Source organism: Galeopterus variegatus, unplaced genomic scaffold, assembly GCF_000696425.1.
Source record: "Galeopterus variegatus unplaced genomic scaffold, G_variegatus-3.0.2 Scaffold66, whole genome shotgun sequence".
Classification (NCBI taxonomy): domain Eukaryota; kingdom Metazoa; phylum Chordata; class Mammalia; order Dermoptera; family Cynocephalidae; genus Galeopterus; species Galeopterus variegatus.
Window position 1 is genome coordinate 1,051,203 of NW_007726177.1, and position 7,759 is coordinate 1,058,961.

Genomic DNA, 7,759 nt, shown 5'->3' on the forward strand with positions numbered 1-7,759 from the left:
CAGAATAGTGTTTATATTTCCATTCATATGAATGACAAAATAGGTAAAATTAAATAACATGGTAACATAGTATGCAAGCACGTATGCTGAAATGATGAGAAAGAACTTAATTATAAATAAGATTCAGGGAAGTATTAATTTCTGGGTGTAGAGGAGCTAATAAGAATTTCAAATGCAATATTGGTGATGTACCATTTCTTAGCCAGGTGATGGGTAAACAGTGGTTTTTCTCAGACTGTACGTAAATACTTATTTTGTGGGTATGATACTGTATTAGTTCCCTATTGCTGTTATAACAAATTACCACAAGCCTAGTGGCTTTACAGAATGCAAAATTATCTTACAGTTCCAGAGATCAAAAGTTCAAAATCAGTTTCACTGGGCTAAAATCAAGGTGTCAGCAGACCTGCCTTCCTTTCTGTAGGCTCTAGGGCAGAATATATTTCCTTGCCTTTTTCAGCTTCTAGAGGCTACCTACATTCCTTGGCTTGTGGGCTTCTGTATCCGTCTTCAAAGCCAGTGACATAGTATCTTCTCTCTTCTCTGACCTCCCCTTCCATTATCACATTGCCTTTTGTGTCTCTGACCACCTGCATCCCCCTTATAAGAACCATTGTGATAACATTAGACCTACTAAAATAATCCAGTACATTCTCCCCATCAAATCCAGTACATTCTCTCTTAATTAATCACTACAAAGTCCTTTGACCCTGTAAAGTAACATATTCACTGTTTCTAAAGATTAGGATATGAACATTTGGGAGGAAGGCATTATTCAGCCTACCATAGATACATTTATATATATATATATATATATATTTATTTATTTATATATATATTTATTTATATATACATTTATATATATATATATTTATATATACATTTACATTTATATATAAATGTAAATACACACATGTAAACGCAAACATGATATTACAAAATGTAATTTATGATATAAAAAGTTAAAGAAGCACACAATCTCCTACACTAAGAATAGGAATATAAAAATGCATAAACTTTCTGAAGTGCAATTTTGCAATATAATCTTAATGACCTAAATTACCCATTTCCTTAGATCCAGCAATTCTCCTTATAAGAAATGAAATAAGTATATTTCAGGAACATGCATGTGATCTTAAGTGAACTTTTAAAGATCTCCTTTCCTCTGCGCTTTTTAAAAATATTTTATTTTTAATCATTTATTTCATAATTAGTAAAAACAGATTTTTATATGAGTATATGATAGAGGATGATTTTACTGGACCTACAGCCTACCCCACTCTCTGTTGTTAGTACACTGAAGCCATCAAGATGAAAAGTGATGTCAGAAAGGCGAAGACGTCATCAAAATTCAAATGTTCCGTTTAAACAATGGAAAAAGTAGAAAATCAAATTAGAGAGGACGGGGAGAAGGTGGTCAATGGATACAAAATTGTAGAAAAGTAGGAAGAATAAGATCTAGTGCTCTTTAGCAATATAGGGAGACTACAGCCAACAGCAAATTACCGTATTACTTCAAGTAGTTAGTCAAGAGGTTGTTGGACGTTCTCAACATAACATAAAGAGGTGACAAATGTTTGTGGTGATAGATAGGCTAAACTACCTGATATGATCATTGCACAGTGTAAATATACCCAAATATCATATTATACTCCATAAGTACATACAATTTATCATGGGTCAATGGAGAAAAAATAAATTTAAAGTAAAAACTTTCAGAGACAGTAGATTAGAGGTTACCAGAAATGGGGGGTTGATGAGAGAAATAATAAGTTATTGAGTAATGGGTACAGAGTTTATGTTTACGATAACAAAAAAGTTTTAGAAATAGACAGCAGTAGTGGTTATACAGCATTATGAACGTAATTAATTCCATTCAATTGTATGTTTAAAAACTCTTCACATGGGAATTCTTATGTATGTTTTACCATAATAAATTTTTTTTAAAAGAAAATTAAATTAGAGCAAGAAAAGATATATAGAAAAGAGAGCACTATTTCACTTTGAGGTCAGAAAGGAGAGCTGCATATTTCTTGCTCTAGGAACACACATTTCAAGACCACAAGATGTTAAAGGTAATAGTTGGGTAGCAAATTCAAAGAGGCTACAAAATTGAGAGATCTGCAGCAGATACAGAATTGGGGGTGGCTGTGGGAACTCTTGGTTGGTGCTTGATTATCATTTGTAAAGTTTTTTGGTTGACTTGTCGGATTTGATATAATTAGCATCACTTTAGCCTGTAGATTGTGGGTTAAGTATTTTGGATTCTTAGATATTGGGGGTTCTTCGATATTTTGGTTCTTTAAATATTTTGGGTAGGAGGGATATTTCTTAACACTGCTTTCTCTCATTTGGGCTGAGAATAGATTATCCTCTAGAAGGACCTCTTCCTCTAAAAACCCAGTTTGACCAAGGTAGAGGTATGAAGAAAATAAAAAAATACTTAGATATTTAGGATTCATTTATAGGGTTAAAGAAGAGAGGAAAATGTTTTGCAGGTTTTGATCAGTTCTGTTAATTTACAGGTATAGAATAAAAGGCGGTGGGGGGAGCTATAGCAGCCTTTGAGCCATCCTGCTGGGGACACTGAGCGCCACAAAATTCATTTCAGATGGATGAGGAATTCTGTTGATCCACATACATTGCTAACTACATAGGAAAACTAATTAAAAATCACCCTTAACTCTACTTTTCCATTACTAAATTTGCTCCTTCTGTGTCATATTGTTTTAAAGTGTTAGCTGGAAAAATGATACGCCAGCTGGAGTGTAATTTTTTAATCATCTCTTGAGTAGTTAAAATACTGAAAAACATTGTTAGTGATAAAACTTGCCCGCTGAGCATTTGCACATTGCCTGGAGGACGCTGAGAGAGAGCCGGAGGCTGAAGGAACAGCTTTTTAGATCTGATTGATTATATCTCAGTCTATTTTAAATGGCACTTTATAATATTTAGAAAAAAACATACAGAATAATGTCAAACTAAACTCAGGTCAATGCATTGATGAAAAGAAATTGACAGCGTTCATTTAGAAAACATAATAACTACCGGCTATATGAGTTCATTATGCTGCCTTATAGATTTTTGATATCAATATAGATTGAATCGAGCTAACCCAAAATGGAATTTTACTTTAAATGCTTTGTGATTGAAACAATTTACAGAAAATATGTACCTTGTTCAGCCAATATCTAGTGAATACTACACACAGTTTCTACAATCATGTATATTTATAGTAACATGCTTAGCAGGAACATACATCTGTATATTTCTGTTCTGGGATTGGAAGATACAAACAGAAATGTCAAGTAAGCCAGTAGTTTTCCATCTTTCACATTTTACTTCTCCCAAATATTCTATCAAATATTCAGCTGCCAAATTGTTATAAACAAGATGAACAATTTTTCAATGATATTTATTTGCTATCAAACTACTGTCATATTAATACTTCCAGGAAGTTTGAGAACCTAACTTCATATTTTCACTGGCGAAAATCTGTATTTCCACTTTGCAGAAAAATTATAAGGTGTAAAATACAACTTATTCTTTATCCTGTTTGCAAAGTTTATTGTGCATTCCTACATGTAAAATTAATTTTTAAATAATGTGATAATTTATTTTCCAAACCTAAAGAGTTTAAAGTTTTAAAGTTTTCTGGACATTTTGAATATGTAAAAAATAACATATTACACAGAACATTTTTTATTTAGAAATGCACTATTTGTTTGCCTTTCTCTCCTTGTATTAAGCCATTTCATACAGGCTTTTGACTTGCAATATTGGCATCTATTCATCATCATGGAGTCAATTTCTGCATCATCTAACAGAGTTTTTCATAGGGCACCTCATCACTTACATCTGAATTAAAAACACATATTAGCATTGTGTTTCCCCATGATGCTTTCATAGGAAATGTTATCCTAAGCCATATGTATCAGTTTTAGTAATAAGACAGGTATTTTTCTCCCAGTACTTACGGTGGTATATGTTTGGTACATAAAAATCAATTTGTGTGTTACTTTTAAAAATGAAATATCAGAGGCTTGTTTACAATCAAATAGAGACATTTGCCATTGTAAAGTAGTTATTACCAGGAATAACTACTAAATTTATGTTACATGTCTTTGACTAAGTTTATACCGTTTCCACGAGCTGAGTCCAATAATCAGTGACATACTGGTAAATGTTTAAATATAGTTCTCTGGCAGTGAGGGGAACACAAATACTGATATGTACTATTTTCCAATTTTCATGGTATAAATACTCCTACTCTGGCCAACTTTCATTTACCAGTGTGAAGTCAATTCTCTTGCAGACTTCCTGAAATAGTAGCAATGGGCTCTCCACAGCCAGTGTGAGCCAGAAAACACAAGCATCTTTCTATATAAATTCAGTTTTTCCCACTTTCCACTCACAGGTGCTTGTCTGTATTTTATTTATTTATTTATTTATTTTTTAATTATACATGCGTGTGGGGTACAATGTTGATTTTCAATAATCGTGTGGAATGTGTGGTGGTTAGATCAGTGTAGTTAGCTTATTCATCATTACAATACACAATCATTCTTTGTGTCCTTTGACCAATTCCTCATCAGCCCCACTCCGTCCTCCCACCCCTCCCCTTTTCCACCTCTAGTTTTCTAAAAGTTCAATGTCTTACTGTGATTGTTGTTTCTTTCTTTCTTTCTCTCTGTCTCTCTCTATTGTTCATTTGTTTGTTTATGGATTCAGCTCCCAGTTATGAGTGAGAACATGTGATATTTCTTTCTGTACCTGGCTGTTCCACTTGGGATAAATTTCTCCAGGCTCATCTGTGTTGTTGCAAATGGTAGAATTTCATTCTTTTTTATGGCTGAGTAGTATTCCATTGTGTATATATACCACAATTTCCTTATCCAGTCATCCATTGGTGGATGTTTATGTTGGTTCCATTACCTAGTTATTGTAAATAGAGCTGCAGTAAACATGGGAGTGCAGGTGTAGCCTTCAACCTGATGTTTTCCAATCCTCTGGACATATCCCCAGTAGTGGGATTGCTGCATCATATGCAAGTTCTATCTGTAGTTGTTTAATGAACCTCCATACTGTTCTCCATAATGGAGAACTAATTTACAGTCCCACCAACATTGCAGGACGGTTCCTCTCTCTCCACATCCTTGCCAGCATTTGTTATTCTTTGTCGTTTTTATAATAGCAAGTCTGATTGGGGTGAGGTGATATCTCAGAGTGGTTTTGATTTGCATTTCCCTGGTGATTAGTGATGAGGAGCATTTTTTCATATACCTGTTGGCCAATTGCATGTCTTCCTTTGAGAAACGTCTATTCAGCTCCTTTACCCATTTTTTTTAAATTAGATTATTTGGTTGTTTGCTGTAAAGTTATCTGAGCTCTTTGTATATTCTGGATATTAATCCCTTGTCAGAGCATTTTTTAAAAATATTTTCTCCCATTCTGTAGGTTGTCTTTTCACTCTTTTGATTGTTTCCTTTGCTGTGCAGAAGCTTTTTAGTTTGATATAATCCCATTTGTTTATTTTTTCTTTTGTTGCCTGTGCTTTTGGGGTGTTATTCATAAAGTCATTGACCGGTCCTAAATCCTGGAGTGTTTCCCCCACATTTTCTTCTAGGAGTTTTAAAGTTTCATGCCTTATATTTAAGTCTCTAATCTATTTTGAGTTGATTTTGGTATAAGGTGAAAGTTTCATTCTTCTACATATGGATGCCCAGTTTTCCCAGCACCATTTGTTGAAGAGGCAGTCTTTTCCCCAATGTATGTTCTCGGTGCCTTTGTCAAAGATCAGTTGGCTGTAAATGCCTGGGTTGATTTCTGAGTTCTCTGTTCTGTTCCATTGGTCCACGCGCTTGTCTTTAATCTCTGCTTCTTCTCTTTCTTTGTTGGCTTCTTATCTTCAGTGTAAGTTCGCTTACAGCTACTAAAATCTCTTATCCATTCCCAGCCCAGCCCCATTTTAATAAAAATAGTTTTCATAATATTGATATTGCAAACACTCAACCTTGTACTAATTCTGCAACTCATTGAAAGTTTTCTTCCAATAATGTTTACACTGCTCTCAGCAAGGTCATTAATAAACATTCCATTATTAAATCTGAAGGTTGCTTTTCAGAGTTTATCCTATTAACTTTTCTTTGCATTGACATTGCCCAAAATAAATATATAAATAAGTACATGTCAGAATTTTGTCATTATGCTGATCTCAGTTCCACAACTTCCTTGTCCTCCATGTACTTTTCTAATATTTTATTCTTGACTTCCAATTACTGGTGGCTAGTGGGAAGAGCATATGTCAGCAACAAGAATATCTAGGTTTTTTCTTGTACACTGGGCTAACTATAGTACTGAAAGAGATACTTAAACTTTATAGTCCTCAAATAACTGATCTGTAAAATGAAGTTAATAAATTGTATCCATAGTCTTCTAAAATAAAGATAAGTTGCCATTTTTTGTAGCAAAAGTCACTTAAACGTAAACAACTAATGCTAGTTCATGACATAGTCTTTACTCATAAATTTTTAGAAGCAAATTTTTAGAATGTATGCATACTTTGCTGTAAAACATACTTTCAGATAAATTATATACTTTGTCTTTGAATTAAAGACTGAATAATTTAAATAGTTATTTCAGGAGGTAATTTCTTTTCTTGTAATTTAGAAACCTGATTAATACTCTGTTCTCCTAAAACTGAATTATGATCTCTTAATAGAAAAGCTGGTCTAACATAAGATAATTACCTGATCAGTAAATGATAAAGTATCATATTAATTTATTTATTAAGTTAATATTAATTGAGCATCTGCTAGTTGCTAAGGATACAGTGGTGAACTTCTCTGGGTCCCTGTACTCACTAAGATTATATTCCAGTCTAGATCTTTTTATATGGGGATAAATGAACACACGGGGATTAATAAGTATTCCAGAGGATTTATATCATTAAAAGTAGTAATTGAATCAGTGTCATTTTCTATTTTTAAACTAATTAACAGAGTAATTATCTAAGTATTTTACCTTTTAAATGGAGTGATTTGAGATCTTCCAAGCTATATCAAATGATCATTACAAGTTTGGTAGAGAACATTCATGATAATGTCCAAATCTGTTTGTCCTTTAGATCATGGATCTACAAATGTTTTCCATCAGCCAAATCCAACCCCACCAGCTTTTGTATAAAGTTTTATTGCAGCACAGCCATGCTCATTTATTTATGTGTTGTCTGTGGCAGTGTTCCTACAACACAGGAATAATCGCGTAGTTACAACAGAGAATCTATGGCCCACAAACTATAAGATATTTACTCTGTCGCTTCACAGAAAAAGTCTGTCTTGTCAACCCTTGCTATAGATAAATACTGCTGACCAATATAAAACTTTGAAAAAATTTCAGGTGTTAAATTACATTTAATCACTAAATGCTTACCTTAGCAACAAGGAATGGTTTCACATCAATACCCTAAGCTCCTACCTCAAGGAACTAGCCAAAGAGCAAAATATATGCAAAGTGAAAAGGAAGGAATTAATTATGAGCAAAAATCAACAAAATGGAAAATAGAAAAACAGGAAAAATAATCAATGAAACCAAAAGCTGGTTCTTTGGGAAAAAAATCAATAAAATGCATAAACCTCTAGCAAGACTGAAAAAAAATGACAAGAAAGAAGACGTTTATCATCAATATCAAGAATTAAATAGGGCATATCACTACAGCTACTGCAGCCATTTGAAGTTGAAAAGGGAAAACTATGAACAA